This window comes from Egretta garzetta, unplaced genomic scaffold (genome assembly GCF_000687185.1).
Source record: "Egretta garzetta isolate BGI_Z169 unplaced genomic scaffold, ASM68718v1 scaffold715, whole genome shotgun sequence".
In the NCBI taxonomy this organism is placed as follows: Eukaryota; Metazoa; Chordata; class Aves; order Pelecaniformes; family Ardeidae; genus Egretta; species Egretta garzetta.
In genome coordinates, this window is record NW_009259787.1 from 125932 (window position 1) to 144664 (window position 18733).

Consider the following 18733-nt stretch of genomic DNA (forward strand, 5'->3'; position numbering starts at 1 on the left):
ACCCCATGGATCGCTCCGGCCGCACGGACAGCACATAGACCCGTGGTGGTAGCTATCGCAACACTCCTGTGCCGTTTGTTTCTCCCCCTCTTTCCCTTTCTCGCTTTTCTTCTCTTTCTCTGCTTTTCTCTCGCGCGTTTATTGTTGGCCGAATAAAGTGACTTGGCACTTGACTCCGTTTCGAGTCTTAATTCTGTTTCCGAGAATGTAAAAGGAACCTTAGTCATGATAAAATATTGGAATTAATCAGAAGTTAAGCCCAGCCGCCCCCAACCTCCCAGAATTATCTGAGGTTGGTTGGAAAGCAAGGGGGTTTAACCTCTGCCAAATTGTTCAACCCAATAGTGGATCGTGACACTGACACAGCTGGTAAGTGACCCTACCAGGGGAGGTGCCTCACTTGACCTGCTGTTTACAAAGAGAGAAGGACTGGTGGGAGATGTGGTGGTCAGAGGCTGTCTTGGACTTAGTGACCTGGCAAAGAGGAGGCTCAGCAAAACCACTACAATGGACTTTCAGAGGGCAAGCTTTGGCCTGTTTAGGAGCCTGGTTGAGAGAGACCCTTGGGAGACAGTCCTGAAAGGAAAAAGCGTCCAGGAAGGCTGGACATTCTTCAAGAAGTAAGTCTTAAAGGCTCAGGAGTAGGCCATCTGCATGTACCAAAAGGCGAGCCAGCAAGGAAGACGGTTGGCCTGGCTGATCAGGGAGCTTTGGCTGGAGCTCAAGAAAAAAAGCAAAGTTTGCGACCTATGGAAGAAAGGACAGGCAAGTCAGGAAGAGTATAGGGATCCTGTCAGGTCATGTAGAGAGAAGGTTAGAAAGGCAAAATTCCAGCTAGAACTCAATATGGCCACTGTTGTAAGTGGTAGCAAAAATGTTTTTACAAATGCATTAACAACAAAAAAAGAGACAGGGACATCCTTTATTGGATGTGGGGGAAAACATAGTGACAAGGGACAAGAAAAAAGGCTTAGGTGCTTAATGCCTTCTTTGCCTCAGTCTTTGATGGTAAGACCAGTTGTTCTTGGAGTACCCAGCCCCCTGAGCTGGAAGACAAGGATGGGGAGTGGAGTGAAGCTCCCATAATCCAAGGGGAAATGGTTATTGACCTGCCACACCACTTGGACACACAGAAGTCTATAAGGCTGACTGGGATCCACCCAAGGGTACAGAGGGAGCTGGTGGAGAAGCTTGCCAAGCCATTTTCCATCATTTATCAGCAGTCCTGGTTAACAGGGGAGGTCCCAGATGACTGGAGGCTTGCCAATGTGATGCTCATCTACAGGAAGGGCTAGAAGGAGGATCCAGGGAACTACAGGCCTGTCAGTCTGACCTCAGTATTAGGGAAGATTATGGAGGGGTTCATCTTGAGTGCACTCACCAGGCATGTGCAGGACAGGCCCAGCCAGCACAGGTTCATGAAAGGCAAGTCCTGCTTGACCAGCCTGATCTTCTTCTATGATAAGGTGACCCGCCTGATGGATGAGGGAAAGGCTGTGGATGTTATCTACCTGGACTTTAGTAAAGCCTTTGACACTGTCTCCCACAGCAGTCTCCTGGAGAAACTGGCTGCCCATGGCTTGGATGGGCATACATTTTCTGGATAAAAAACTGGCTAGATGGCCAAGCCCAGAGAGTTGTGGTCAGTGGAGTTAAATTCAGTTGGTGGCTGGTCACAAGTGGTGTTCTCCAGGGCTCAGTTCTGGGGTGAGTTCTGTTTAATATCTTTATCAAAGATCTGGATGAGGATATCAAGTACACAAGTCTTATGAGGAGCGGCTAGGGAACTGGAATTTTTTTAGTCTGGAGAAGAGGAAGCTGAGGGGAGACCTTATCACCCTCTATAACTGCCTGAAAGGAGGCTGTAGTAAGGTGGGTGTCAGTCTCTTCTCCCAGGTAACAGGCAATAGGACAAGAGGAAATGGCCTCAAGTTGAGCCAGGGGAGTTTTAGATTGGATATTACGAAAAATTTCTTCACTGACAGGGTTATCAGCCACTGGAAGGGGTATCCAGGGAAGTGGTTGAGTCCCCATCCTTGGAAGTATTTAAAAGACGGGTAGACGAGGGGCTTAGGGACATGGATTAGTGATGGAAAGGTACAGTTGGACCTGATGATCTTAAAGGTCTTAAAGGTCAATTGTTGATTGTTATGTCCAGATATTAAGTATGCTTATGTCACTCATCATAGAACAAAGAACATTCAGGATGTGGTCATAACACCTGGATAGTTAGCACAACAAAGAGATTGGAGTTGCAATTCATTTTGTATGGTATGGAAATATATTTAAGGGTAGTTGTCTCAGGACTGCCCAAAGTTTAAACCTTCCAAATCTTCTTTCTCTATAATAATGACTAATAGTAACATATTCTTTGCTTGTTATTTATGGTGTGTTGGTGATGCATTCATGTGTGCATCAAGCTGAACTGACGAAAAAGAAGCTAGTAGACTGAGTTTTCAAAGTACCTAAAAGCCTCATGCCTGTAGACTTTGAATGTAACTTTGTACTTGGAGTACCTTTAGCTGCTTTTGTTGATGACTTTAAGAGCATGATTTCAACACTCAAAAACACCAAAGTAGAAATTCCTGAGCTAGCAAAACTCTAAGTGAGGGAGTGAGGGATCCACATAGGTTAGTAATGCACACTTGCTTAGGTTTGGAACCATGTGGGTGTATTTACGTTGCCTTATGCCTAAGCAAATAAAAGCCCCCAAACCAAAAACCAACAAAACCCACTTAAAAAGAAACCATGACAGAAGTCTCTAGCCTGTACCTACCCCCGTTTAATTATCTGTGAGTTATTCATTGAACATATGCAAGCACTTCCGGAATTGAGTTTGTGCTTTCAGGAAAGCATTTGCAGAACTAATCTAAAAAATATAAATGCATCTTTAACACGGTTATGAAGAATTTTTCTAAAAATTAATGAGTCTATTTGGCTTGTATTTGATAGCTCTAATGACAAGATATGAAAGCATGGATCACAAAACAGCTGTCAAGAACTTCTCTTCCTTTTCCCTGAAAAATTCAAATTATTATCCATATTCCTGTGGGGCAAAATTAAGAGGCCCACTCTTTTTAAGACTCCTCATTCTTTTTGCTGGGCAATAATGAGCTACACAATCTATGGAGGTTATTTGGGCCCACCCATGTCAATATTTTCTTTAGAGGAACTTTACTATCAAAACATGGTATCACTGTTGTTGCTTTTCTTTTCCTTTCTTCCACCCTCACTTCCAAAAAATAACTCTTAATTCTAACAGAATTATACCCTGCTGCAGATGGGCATTGTTAATGTTTCTATGTTAGATGAGCGTATACAGCAAAAAATTAATCTCTTTATGTTTACCTTTATTGGCGTATGTAGAGAAGATTGCAGTTTCACTTAGAGTGATCACATGATCAGAGAAGAAACATGGCTAGAGATGAGGACAAGATACTGGAGAATATCTGCTTAAAGGTAGCTGCTCTGTTTCTCGGAACAGCAAAATTTATATTCCAAAGACCATATTAATGCACTGTTGTCCTGAAAAGTTGTAGATTCTTTTTGCTGCAGCTCTTGCAGACCAGCCCAGGTGGTAGAAATCTCAGTGAGGAATATGGAGGTCTGCACATGGCATAGATCTGTCATGTCACCCTACAATGTGCATGATGATATGAAGGCTGAACAGGAAATCATGTCTGCAGATCCATATGGCCACAATCTGCCAACTGTAAGGGCTGATGAAGCTAACTAAAGGTTGTTAAAAAGGTGACTGTCTCAAGACACTGTTGTTGCCCAGTCCTTCTGTGCAGTTTGAAGTGTAACAAAAGCATACATATACACCCACAGCATTAAATCTAGCAACCTTCACAGAAGGACTGGGAATAGGCCATGCTTAAGGTTTTCTTCTTACTTAGATATCTCTCTGGGTATACCTTTGACATATTAGTGAATGTCATATGAATTAAAATCAGTAATTTTACACAGAACACAACAGTAATTCATAATGATTGATGGGATACTTAAAATAAAGTGGTAACCTTTTCCAAGGTGTCTAGGTAACCTGATATCCACTTCATTAGCAATATTCCCTGTAGTGTATTTGTGTAGATGAACTAAAAAAATAAGTTGTATATTTCATGCTGTGTTTTTATGCACAAGGCTAGATTTAACTGGGTGCTACAGTATGAAGACACAATGCTGTTTTAATTCAGGATTATATAGTGCTCAATTTCAATATTGGAAAGATGTAATGTATTCCAGATAACAAGAATGAAATGCTAACCAGCCATGATGAAAAATATACCATCAATGAACACAAAAATGTTTAAAGAAGGACTATGTTTCTTTTGTTGTCAGAAAATGATTGTTGAATTTTGCTTTAGTGACTCGGTTGTGGACTTTGATAAAAAGATTCATATGGAACTGTAGTTACAAACATGAAGAACAAAACCCCAACTCTTAACCTGCTGCAAATGGTCATTTGGAGTAAGAGAATCTTTTTCAAAGAACTGACATAACTGAGCTATTGGAATATTTAGAAATTATGGAGAATGAAAGAAAGGACCATCCACACTGTTAGCTAGTTAGTTATTTAAGCACACAGAGTTTTACTTCTCTCTTCTGCCCCTCTACCTTCTGAGCTATATTTTGAAACCACTTTTCCAGTGGAATTCTGCCTAACGCTCTTCATATGAGCCTAAATCAAGTGATAAAAAGTTTTGGATACATTCACCACACACCAAATTCTACTCTGATTTTTTTCATTCCTTTTAAAAATATTTCTGGATTTAAAAATGGTTTCTGGATCCATTACAGCAGTCTTTTATACTAGGTACAGATAGTCAAGTTTTGCTGGGAGTTCTCCTTTGGCCTAACGCATTATCATGTCGCAGTGGAGATTTGATCTCAAAGAAAAGCAGAGAGCATGCTAACAATGAACTGTGGCATTATATAGCTATCTTAAATGGTGGGGCATAGGACTCATGACTTCCAGTTTTAGGCTCACTGGAGGAATCTAAGATGTGTGCAATTGACTAGGTACAAACATAATCTACATGTGGTGAGATACTGCTTGACAGCAGGTGATTTTGGAGATTTAGATCAAAAGTGTGGTCTGCAAACACAGGTGAAAACTGGACACAACTGGCATATGCATAAATAGTTTTTACTTCCTGAGCTGAACTGACCTCAAAATAACTTGAGAATTCCTGGTTTTCTTATATTCTATTTCAGAGTCTTCCTGAAAGGAAGAAAGCAGCATAACTTTTTTTGTCTCGTAAGGAGTGAAACGAAAAAATGGAATAAGAGTCCTTCTGCTCTAATATATTTGCAGTTCACTGATGCCAACAAGACAAATGGGGAAAACTGTGTTCCAAAGCCAAGTTGACTGTGTACGAGCTGTGCTAAGTCAGTTCAATGTCCTGCCTGTTGAATATAGCGGGGTCTGAGTTAGCAGGTTCACAAAAGGATATATTTTTTTTCCAGTGATACTTTGAGCTGCCTTTTTAGTTGAGGCCTGCTTGCTTTACCGGGTCACAAGGAAGACGAGGAACTTGCTTCAGAAGTTACTACAACACCTGGAGGAGAGGAAAATCTAGAATCTTGCAGCCATTATTAGCCCCAAGAACTAGCCCAAATGGTTTCTTGGATTCTGCCTTGCTAATATGACAAGCATCTGGATAGAAACTTGATAATACTGTGTAGGTGCATGGGTTTATATAAAGTTGTTGTTCCTTAAATAAATTACTAGAAAAACATACGGATTCTCACTAGGATGTGATTACTATTGGCATCAGAATGTATTTTTTGTTGTTCTTTATGGAAAGAAAATTATTTAGGATTTGCCTTTGTCAGGAAAGAAAGTCTAAAGTGAGTAATTACTGCCCAGTCAGCTCAAATACTAAGATGTGATTGAAACAGCTATGATCCATGATGCACTCTTGTGTTTGGATATTTCTTATTGGTTTATAGCTTGCAGTCCTTTACTGCTGTTTCCTACTTCCACTGAGCAACCTCTGTTTATTCTCTTCACCATTCAAGATTCATCTTCGCAAACGCAACTGAAATCCCTATTAATTGGGAAAAAAGTAAGCAAATGCTTAACTAATCAGCTGTTAACAATCAGTATCAGATTACTCTAACACTCTTTGAAAATCAGATTGGGGGAGGGGAAGGGAAAACCCTTAACAATTCATGAAGTAGGTAGTAAATCTACCTGACAGAAGATAAACTTCTCCAGCACCGAGGCAATGAAAGTGGTGTTGATCTATATAGCTGCAGATGTGGCTCCAGGGTGCAATCTTTCCAGCTGCTCAATATCAGTGCTGCCACACGGGCACTGCAACAGGGAAGATAAATAATAAACCTCTTAGTCAAAGAGATAAATACAATCAGCAGCTGCTAATTTTCACACCAAAAGCCTGCTGGTTCCCATTGTTAGGGAGAGAGAGTACTTCTGTGAGGTACCTGATGAAGACAGAGGAAGAATGAAGACTTCCCTCATTAACTCTCTTATATTAGGCAAGTGAGGAAAGATTTTGGAATTTCATCTTCTAGTTTGCAATTGGCTGTGCCAAAGAATACCTTAAATATTAAGGCTGTGCAGGGAATTTATATAGGAGTCCAACATTTAACTCCACTGAACCCAAACTTAAACAAAGCAGTTTATCCTGACAGTGAGGTTTCTGCTTTATGAGCCTGGCAGAACCTCATATGCTGGTCCACCAAATCCAGGATGCCAAAGGAGATGAGTCATATGTCTTTCCTCCATGGTTAACCGAGAGGAAGTCAGTGTAATGATTTCAGTTACAAACGTGAAGCATGTGAGAGAAGAATCAGGTGCAAACAGTTCTTTTGGTACATGTGTGCTTATTAAAGAACAGATGAGTAATTATGCAAGCCATCACAGGGTAACTATGGGGTGTCTTAAAAATATATATGGCTGAAATGGTTTCAAGATGTTATGTGCATTTCTGGAGACTATAACTCCATGTAGCTTCTCTGCAGAAGTGTAAAAATCTTAAATCCAGTCATTAAATCCTGGATTCATTAACATAAATTTTCTACCCCCAGAAACCAATTACTAAAATATTTTGCCATTTTTCCCTTTATAGCTCTTAATAAAAAAAAAATGCTTTCAGATTTTGAAAGAATTTCTTGTGTTTGAAAAATCTTTGCTTCCTGTGATCCGTAGCACATCACCGACAATCTTTCTTTGCTGGTTAATGGGAAATCACATTTGATCGATTATGAGGCTCAGCTAAATAATATTACAATGTTTCCCCCTTAATTTTGTCCTGGAGCAAGAGAATGAAAAGCTACCAGTGTATACTTATCAAGAAGTCTGAATGTGGGCTTTAAAAATTGAATAATAAAATGAAATCCTCTGGCAGGCAGGTGGAAGGATACTGCCTGCAGGACTGTGTTTTCTGATGCCATCCAGTGAGATAATGAATCCATGTCTATGGAAATTGATTCATTAATATTTCATTGAGTCGGCTTCAGTACAATTCATGAACTGCCCCTAGAAATTCAATAAGTGAATTCAATGAGTTGCAAAGCTTAACAAATCTGGAGCAAAAAGTAAAAAAACCTACAAGTTGGTAATTACCAGTGGAATTTGCTGTGTGAAGTGAGCCTTGGCAACAATATTTTGTGGGTGTATTTTATCTGCAAGAAAAGCCTAAACAAAACAGCTGCAAACCTGCATACACATGTGGACCCAGAGAGTGATGTTAAAGTTAAGAAACTTTGAACTTCATAGGGCCTTGAAACAGAAACTTACCTCTTAATGCTTTGGGTTGTTTGAAATTAGAGCCTGAGCTGGATTTGCATTTTTCAATGGTAGTTTTCTTTATAATGGGTTCTTGCTACATAATACCTAAGCCTTGGCAGGTGCGTTTGCAGAACCCAAAGCACACGTTGTGACACAAGCTTCACTATTCTATCTATCTCTACTAGAGAGTCTGTGGGAAAAAAGAGTTTTACCCAACAGCACACAATGAAACCTGTTATTTTCCTACATTTTGTGCAATCAAAGGATGTGGGACAGATGTGAACATTTAAACCATCTTGGAAGAAAGGATAACTATTGAACATGGTACATAGCTGAGGTTTTGGGTCAGAAACAAATGCATACCAGTAGCTCAATTCGTCATGCAGAATTGGCACCAAAGGGACTGATTAGGAGAAGAGATTCAAATTACCTTGTTGACTAAGTAATTGGTCTTTGAGTGTCCCTAAAAAGGAACCGATAAATAATTTTATTTTCATTTTGTATCAGTGTCTCCAAGACCATGTCTAACTAACCTGTATTGATGTCTTTTAATTAAACCATGCTTGATATGCTTATGCTGCCGTGGTGCATACTGAGTGTGCATGCTAGACATTCCAGATAAAGTAATTATGCTATTTGTCACTGTCATGATTAATGTGTGACAGCTGTTGTGACAGCTGTGCCACTGTTTTGTCACAACACTATGTTCATCCATAACAAAATTAGGTGTCTCACTTGAAGGTACACAGTTACTGCTATAAGTTGCTTCCCTAAGAAGTCAACAATGAAGAAAACTGAGAAGGAATATTACATGAACTCTGTGACAAATAAGAGAAATGACATCTTTATTTTTTCTTTAAATGATGATATGGCTTGCTGCATTGGAAATGCAGATAGCTCACCTTTAGCAAACAAGCTGTCACACAGAGCCAATCCACCACTAATCTAACTAACAAGGTTTTTCTATGTGAAGGGATTGCTTCATAATTTGAATTTACCTTGTCAGGCAAGGTTTTAGATGTTATCTAAATTAGCATTGGCTGTAACTTTCCTGTCTGTTGCTGGGTGGGGGAGGGAAGTTGGGAGAAAAAGTAAAGGCTGTGTATAACGGAGCTGGGGAGGTGCATCTTCCTCTCCCTTAGTAGCCAGTCAAGCAAAGCAAAATAAATAACGTTCTCTGCATTTGCTCCCACCCTTCTCTGACACATGCATACCTCCACTTGTTTTAAGCTAATTACTGTTATTAATGTTACCTAATATTATTTCTTATGAAGCCCTGGAAGTGGACTGTAATAATAATTAAAGAAAGTGATGCGAAGAGACAGATGGCTAAAAGAAAGCATTGTTTCATTATCCTGTAAGTTTTGGTGACATGCCTATTTGTGCATGTTGTTCCAGTATAGAAGAATGTACTTTGGCTTCTGCTCACTATCAAAGATAAGTGGGGAAACATGAGTCTTAGGGTAGGAAAGCACACATCCTGCCAAACATGCAGATTTATACTGAAAAGAACACATCTATTTAAAATTAGGAAAGACCATTTTTTTTCTCATAAATACATTTGGAAATTATAAATACCTGTTTTAATTGTATCCCATTTTCTCCATAATTTAGTTTGGATGAGACAAACGTGGTGCATTTTACTGCCCTAACCTACTCTCAGATGCAGAGGAAGATTATCCATGGTGTTAATTATATTTCGTCCCACATATAGAATAAAAGAAACTAACTCAATTACTGTTGTTATTAGACATTTTATGTCAAATATCATAAGCATTGTGTACTGCTTTTTGCAGCTCACTACTTACATCTGACCCAAAATGGACTGTTTGGAATTATCTGTAAAAATGTATCTTTATTCCTAATTGGTGAAAGAACATGCATCAGGGAATTTCTTATTCAGTTCAAGAAAACATTCAGTACAGAGTAGCTTACTTTCTTTCCAATGTTCATTTCAAGAGTATGCAAAAATCAGGTTTTATATCTGTTGAAAATAAATAGCATCATCAGTGGATGTGTGCAGCATAGGTGTATAGGTTCATGTGTTGAATGAATGAACTGATGTAACTGCATAAATACAAGTTAGATGAGAAAACGATCAAGTTTTAAACACTTTTTTACCTCTTTTTGGAAATGCATATGGGATCATTTTAATGTATTTGCATTGTTATACATACAGTAGAATATGATGGATACTTAGCATAGGTAAAGAAATTTACTTTAAAAATTAAACCACAAGCTGTTGGATAATCTTAGGCTCATATACATTATATTCTAATCTTTTTCAAAGGTTACATCTAAACTCACATAAGGAAGAGACTCCTAATTTTTAATACTGAATCGTTAACACGCTAGCAGAAAAAGTATCAAACAGGTGTGTGCAATTTTCATATGAAGACAGGACTCTAGATATTGCAGAGGTATGACCTGTCTTATACTTTTTCCTCATATCAGTACAGCTGTAAGGGAAAATACACAAATCCCTCTATTGATCCTCTCAGCAGTAATTGTGGCTATGGTAAGGAAAACTGTTCTGATGAGTATCAGTCTGGACAATCCAATATTTTTGATTAACATAATTTAAAACTAAAACTCACCCCCTCTCCTTCTGCCTACAAATGTTGAACACATTCAGCAGCAAAACAGAACTTCCTATGCTGTTCAGTGATATTTAAAAATGTAGTAGAATCCTTCTTTACAGAAAACAATTTTCACAATGAAAAAGTCCAACTTTAAATACCAAACATACCCTGAAGTGAAGCCAGGCCAAGCACCACTTCTACTAAGGGCATCAACTACTTTTTATTTTCATTTACTTAGTGAACAGGTTATGTTTTAATTTTTCTTCCTGTAACTTGCTAAAGGAAACACTCTTCCCTTTAATTTTCCTTTAACTATATTCCTTTTATTTCCCCCTAAGTCTGGCTTGGAAATTTGTTTTTACATGAGAATTGCCAACTCTATTTTGATGGCAAAGAGTGTTTTTGCACTCTTTGAAAAAAAGAATTCAATATTTTTCTGAATTACTCTGTATTGAAAACTCAGTGCTCTTGCATGACTGTGTCCCAATCTAGTTTCAAAAGGGATACAGTAAACTGTCCTTTTTCTGAAACTTTCTGTATACTTCTAACTTTTTCAGAGTTCACGTGAAGTCTATGTGTGAAGAAACTAGACTATATGTAAAAGAAATAAAATAATTTTGTGTGGGTGGTGTTGAGTGCCATACTATGTCCTCTGATTCAGCAATGATTTTTAGCATTGTACTTCAAGAGGCAATAAGATTTGTGCAGGGTACATCTTTGTGAGTATTTCCCCAACTGTTGGCTGCCTGTACTTTAAGAAGTATGTGTGCAGCATGCATGCAGCCTCTCCAGAAAGGTCTACTGGAAGGATGATCTTGATCAACCTCTTCCATAAATGCATTCAAAACCATTGTTTATCATGAAGGCTACATGTAGGAACACCTACAAAGATGTGCACAGACACATATATAGGAACAAAGAATGTGAATCTTAATTACTGACTGTTGAGGAGCTCTCTACTCATATGAAGGGACTTTGAAAGTTTCATCACTAATTACTGATTACATTCAACTTACTGGTGTGATCCTGTCACAAAGGCAGAAGGATAAACACGGACATACTGTGTTTCAAGGAGGTAATGTATTTGCATAAGATGAGTCAACCACTGAATTACAGGGCCCATTGTAGTGACATTTTAAAGTAACATTTCTCTTTTATATTTAATCACTGTTGTCACAAGTGCATGTTACAAAAGGTTTGCAGATCCAGCCTTCTGCTGACATTTGTGACTGATCCATTTCAAGTGTTTCATTGTCTTCTGAATCACACTGTTATTATTGTGTGTGTGGAATGAATGTAGTGTCCTACTTATCTATGGAACAGAAGGCACAGCGTTAGCAGGCAGAGCTCTCTGAACACCCAGCCTGGCAGTGTCAGGATTGCTGTCTGGGTCTGACAGAGTGGAATCAGATTTTACTTGTTGTAGGACTAATGTATCAGTTCCTGTGAGTATCAGTAAGACTCCTCCTGTATGACTGTTAAGGATGAGGTAAGCGATGTGGTGTGATTACTTTCTAACTTACAGTGCTGTCTGAATTTCTTGTATACTCTGTACCCCAGAAAGGAAATGAAAAGGTGCCCCTTTCCCTAGAGGAGCCCAGTTCTGTTGCTCTTCACCCTGTTGCTTGTCATCTTCAGGCAGCGCAGAACAAGGGCTCATGAACATGTTAGAGTGAGCTGATTTTCTGAAGGATGGCGTGCAGCCAATGTCACCCTTTGGGGAGAGAAAACTGGTCAGAAAAAAATGTGCGCATGGTTTGCTAGGGAACACAGCATCAATTGTCAAAAAGTATTTTAACAACAGCTGAGGTTACACAACATAGCAGAACTGACCCAAATCATCTTCTTGTATACTGAATCTCTAGTGCTGTGCTTGAAATCCATGCTAGTAGTTTCCATCTAATCCATGGAAGTGACTAGAGAAATTCTAAAAAATTACAAGCATATGATAAAAATTAAGAGATTGTGCTTATGTACTGAGTACTGAATGAAGCATAGCATCGGTCCCAATAGTAAAAGGTTTCATGGTACAAAATGTCTACCAGTAAAACTGTGAGGTTTGATAATCACATGACTGCTAAAGACAGGGAAATTAGAGACAACAGACTGAAAATATCAGGTACATTAAAAAAATACTTGCAGCTCACTTTACAGATATTAAAAAAGCAATGATGCATCGCATTTGGGGTCAGCTTTCTATGAGCAAAAGAATATAATTTGAATGCATTTAATAGAAGAATTATATAATAGACTATATTTAACTTGCTAAGTTTAGAGAGGAAGTGTGAGGGAATGTGAAATGTAGACAGGGATGGAAACACTTCCAGCTTGTAAACATCTCTGTGTTTATTAATTTACAGTGTAATAAAGGAAACAAACAAAAAAATCAGAAAACAACAGCCAAAAATATTTTGATCATTTAATAAACCACAAATGGAGAAACATCAAACCAAAAGAATGAATTTTCCCCTATTTCTCCTTGCTTCAGTTTGCAGATAGTCCTAGACAACAAGGAGACCAATAACATGCACTGCCTATCTGTTGTTCAGACGAACTTAGAAAAACATCCATAAACCAAACTAGAAAGACTCTGCTTCTTGGGTGGCCAAGTAGAGTAGCTTCTATGAATTGATTGGCTCTGGGCTGAAAATGGGTTTTAACATGTAAACACCACCTCTGGTTATTGGATGAAGATTTCTAGCCTTTCTCAAATAATATAGGTTACTCTGATCTCTATGAATAGTTTGTAACTGGTAAATCCATTTTACCATTTGGCTAAAAATAAATTAAATAATAAACTCTAATTACTTAGGCTTATATCCCAAACTGCACGCCCTTCATGTTGCAGAACACTAATGGGTTAGGTCAGCTGATAGAGAAAATGAGACTGCAAGTGGCTGGTGTTCGCTCTGTGCAACAAGCTCAAAACAGATCGAAGAGCTGGAGTAGAGGAGGCACCGCATATTGTTTTCCCGGAGGTCATGGGAAATGGCAGCATTGGAAAGAGGCCCTTAGCAAGCATGTCACAACACATTGGTCATGCAGAGGAGGAAACGCATCCTCATGGCTAGGATTGTTAATGAGGAAATTACTGTTTCCTGACCTTGCACCTGCTTGAAGCTTTGCTGTATGGAAGTCCTGAAGATTCAAAATCTCTCTCGTGAAGATCAGAGAAAGGGTGTGGGGTGATGTGTGTGTGTCTTGTTTTGCTTTTAATCGAGATATCTTTCCTTTAAAATTCAGCCAGACGTGGGTTAGTTTTCTAGACTATGATAAAGTCTGAGGATTCAAATAGAGTGACCTTCCCATGATCGTATTGACTGACTGTTCTTGATCTGGTGATTAAACATGGAGACTTCCCGACAATGTCATCCTTGCCCAGGTATTACTGCAGACAAGAGACGTTAATAATTCTCAGCAAGTTCACTTGTGAAGGGGCAGCCTTACACTGTTTCTTTGAGATTTTAAGTCTAAGAAGCAAAGTCACAGATAATGCCATTGAGTATGCCTAGTCTGTTCCCAAGGTTGATGAACAGGTACTAGAAGCAAACCTAAACATTTTCCAGTTTTTTGTATTGTACTAGATACATATCATCTTTGAAGACTATAGATGTGTTGTTTTACTCTGATCATGTTTTTTGTTTCTCCTTCCATTTTTTAAAAAATATAATAGCTGAAGTCATGCTAACTTTGTATAGTATGCTCACATTTTCCCACTTTCTTTAGGGTGTTATATAAGTTAAGCTGTGATTTTGTGAATATGAATATGCTTGTCTTTTATGTTATATGTAATTCTGAAAAGTAAGGTATATTTAACCCAGACAAAATGCTTGCATTATGCACCAGCTTTCTAGTACCTCATTTAGATCTACTTCCGTGACATAGTATTATGCCATGTAGATGTACCCTGAGTGATTGGAACAGAAAATGAAAAGAAGCGAGTGAGCCAAAAAAGCTAAGGAATTTAGTTCTTTTAATTGATTATTTGCTTATTTTTCAAAAACTTCTCAACATTTGAATAGGTTAGGATTCTGCCTCTGATCTTTCGTTCTATGCATCCTCTGCCTTAATTTGACTTAGATGCAGGTAGAAGTGATGTACATGAAAATATATTAATCAATCATCTTCATTTTATTACATCAGTAGAAATTGCGGCATGACCAATATCTTTATCTTTTCTCACATTCTGTACCATACTGAACAGACATTTGGTAAACACTGACAGTGAGATGACCTGACATATTTTAGCTGAAAAGAACACAAATAGCTTTCTACAAGGGCAGAACACATAATACCCTCGCTGGTCTTTCCCTGATAACCAGGTTTTGAAAGACAAAGCTAAGTGAAACTCAGAGCATGCACAGTAATATCTGGGATTTATTATTCATGTAAAATCATGAAAGAAAGTTCCTTTGAAGGGAAGTTCTCTGTTTTGAAGAAATAGTGTGTATATACATATGTGTATATGTACATATATATGCATGTATATGTGCGTATGTGCATATATATGCACTATTCTATGTATACACATATGCATCTGTGTCTGTATCTACTTTTATTTATCCATCTTATACACGTAAGGATAATATATATATGGGATAATTTTAAATAACTTGCTTGTTAAATGAATAGACACTACAAAAGGACTGTGAAACCAGTAAGCAATATAATGATTTCTTTATTTCTCAAAGCAAATGGTATTTGTCTGTTCTGTACTCATGCAACGTTCCTTGTGCAAAGCCAAAGGAGCGCGCAAGGCAGCTGTTAAAGTGTGTCTGGAGTTCCACAAACCACAGGTCTTATCTTAGGGCAGGGGGTGGTAAAAATGATAGAGTATCTTAGGCTGTACATTCCTAATCTGTCTTATCTATCTATTAAAGACTACGGAAAGTGCAGGTTGAAACCTCCAGCCTCTGAATAGTCAATATTTAAGCCCATCTGAGTTTGTGTGTGATTCCCACGCAAATATATGTATAATAATAACTGAAGCCTAAGTACCACTGCTATTAATTTTATTCCAAATTCAAAAGCAGATCTGTTACTGCTATTAATAGATCAGTCATTCTCTATGAGATTCCGGACTGTGATAAGCTGTGATATCCCAACAAGTGGCAATAGAGAGCAAATGCAATGCTCTTACATTATTGTTGCTTTCATATGCAGCTATATTAGCCAAATATTTTCAAGCCTATCAGTCTAGCAGGTTTTTTTCCTAAACACCTCCGTGTAATATATCCAGCTGTAAACATTGCCCATTTTTGTAAATGTGAAGAAAGCGTTTTCGTTATATTTTGCAACCCCTTCCCCCTCTCCACCAAAACTGTGAAGAATATTGCTTCCTGTGGAATAACCTTTGTGCAACAGGAGTGGATTTTGTCACACTGGGTTTTTTTGTACTTCCTTCCAGTGGTCAGGATATGTGGCATCATCCCAGGCTGCGGGAGTGCTTTGTCAAAGGCTGCCAGTCAGAAACTAGTGTCAGTCAAATCTAAGTCAATGTCAGGACTGTTATGCAACAATTGCTTCCAAGTTTTGCTTTAATACCTGGGGTTTGTGTTACTGATATTAAATAAAAATTCTTTGCAATGAATTTTAAATGAAGGAAAAGCTCTCACCAGAGATTTGTTAAAAGCAGGCTAACAGTTGTTCTCTTTTTTTTTTCCCTCCTTTTTAGTAGAAGGGCTTTAAATTATATATTAACCAAAGAGGTAAACAGAATAAAATGGCCAATTAAATATTAATGGAAGATGTAGTGGAATTGTCCTGTGCAGCACTTAAAATGGCCTGAATGATTGAGCTGTGAATTGCTCTCCCTTAGGTATTGAAAAATTCATCAGCACTATTTAATAAATGTTCGTATTCCTAGCCACTCATGTTTACACTACAGCACTTCCAGGAGAGTGCTTACTAAAGAAAACATTTTAATGGAAGGTGAACTTTCCTGTACAGTGAGTCACCTTAAATTATACAGACCATGTGGCAGAGGAGACAGAGAAATCTCTGAACTGACAAATGAGAAGTTTGCATAACTTAAGAGCATCTTTTGTTACAAAGAACTGCCCATGGATTGTAAAGGTCTCTCTGAATCCAAAGCTATTTTGAAGCTTTTAAAAATTCATTGTGTTTGCATTTTAAAAATATTTAACCTTCACTGCCCATGTGAAATCTTCTTCCATGATGACTTGTGCCAAGGACGTGATTATTACTGGAAAGCCACCTGCCTGATCTAGTTCTCCAGGTGACACTCTGTAGGCTCAATTTGCATATGCAGCATATTAACACTATTAAAATATTCATTAGCAAATTTACAGGGTTAATTAATGAATTCACACCAAAACCTTAGAAAATAAACAAAAAAATTCTTGAGTGCTTAGTCTATTAATATGGAAACCGGTGAGGTCGTAAGAATGTCAGTGCCTTATATGGGGATTATTTTGCTTAAATGTGATTCAGTAGCTACCCCAGGCTGGACTGGCACACTGAATACCCCAGGCACACTGCTGTTAGCCCCCCCTCCAAATTCTCCCATTGCTCCCATATGTCAGGGACAGTAAGGAGGAAAGCAACATGCTTTCTGTTTTCTGGAGGGTCGTGGGGGATGTGCTCTTAGCAATCCAGTGACTGTGGCATGGTCTGCCTTTGTGTCCCTGTTCTGCTCCAGGGGGTGGATTTTTGAACTTGTGTTGTACCTGTTATTTCTCTCATTAATGTGTTCAAGTCTGCATCTTAGGGGAATGATGGGACTGCTCATAGCTAGTGTTCAGATGCTGCATTAGCTGCAGAGCAGTGTGATCTTTGTCTGTCTTGTTATTAATCCAGCAGAGCTCCTGTCTGACCTTTCTGACTCTGATTCTGCTCATTAATTCTCCTCACAAAAAGCGTGATATCCCATGACAGTTCAGTTTGGTGCACACTGGTTGCTCTAGACACACACTAGGGAAGTTTTGACCAAAATATTTGGCTTCAAGTGCAGTTGTTTTCATCATGCTGTGCAGGTTCACACTGTAGCTAAGGACTTGTGCTGTCCTGGAAGGTGGATGAAATTTAGAATAAAGTAACAGTTTCTGTTAGGAGAATTTAGATTGCTTATACTGAAGTGACGTGGTGGCAAGTTGGCTGTGCTTCTAACAAAAGATGTATTGGACAACATGAGTCTGCTGAATACTTTCTGAAGGGCACTGCTTCACTGAAGGTTAGCATGGTTGGAAGCTAGATTTGACTCAGTTGCTCTTCTGTGAGGGAACTAAAGTAGACTTCAGAAAATAATTTTCTCTTGCTTTCTCTAACATGTGCTTTTCTCTGGAAGTTAAGTCAAATTCAGCCTTTTCAAAATTCAGACTTGGTTTCCATTAAGTGTTTCTCAGAGGCTAGGAGGTTATTTGCAAAGCTCCAGTAGCAACACTTGCTGCAAAACAAGGATACGTTAATTATATTGTAGTGCTGAGAGGATAAACTCAGCTCAAAGAGCTACCCAAGTGGAGCTGCATCAGACAAACTAGGTCTAAGAAATCCCATCCCTCTCTGCCACTGAAATAGGGAATGATGCATGCACAAGCAAAGAAGCAGATGATGGTTTCAACTGTCACATGAAATTACAATAGAAGTTAAAGATATTTACAGACTTGAGAAAATCTTATTATTTTCGCTTCTCATAACTGACTTCCTAAAATGAAGAGTGTTTAAAAACTTTATGCATAGAAACTTTTCAAATAATCAAGATTATCATATAACTGCTTTAAAAAACTCTTCCACAAAACAACTTGTCGAAAAGGAGCAAGCGAAGTACATTAATATACATTAATAATATGGTCTGGAAAAAAAATCAAAGCTAGTTAGGATTTATTCCCCAGTGGTAGCTCAGAACCTGACGTGAGAACAGATTCCAATAAAATATTTCTCAGAGGATTAAAACTAATGTTTTTATATTTCCTTTGGTGGGTATGTGGAGATGTTAAGGGAATTGTAGATCCTGTTAATGTAGTGATATGGGAGACAGGGATGCTACATAATGACACAGAAGCTCCCAGGTGCTGTGGCTGCATTACTGCTGACTGCCTTCAGTGAAAGTAAAACAACAACAAAAAAAAAGAAATTGCCCCTAACTTGGGGATAAGGTTAGTAAATGAGTGGAGAAAAAACCAAGCTTGTGTTAGTAGCCCAGGTTAAAATTCATTATTTGTTTCCCTGTGACAAGATTTAACATGACGGAATAAACCGAGTTATGCTGCCTGCACTGCTGCCTGACATGGTTTAGTTGATTTCAGTAATTTCAGTCAGACAGCCCTGTTTAGGAGCATAGCTTGTCTCACGATGAAGGTATATGCTCACTCAGGGAAGATTTAGGTGAAAAAGACTTTGTGTTCAAGCTTCAACAAAAACTACACCACAGGAG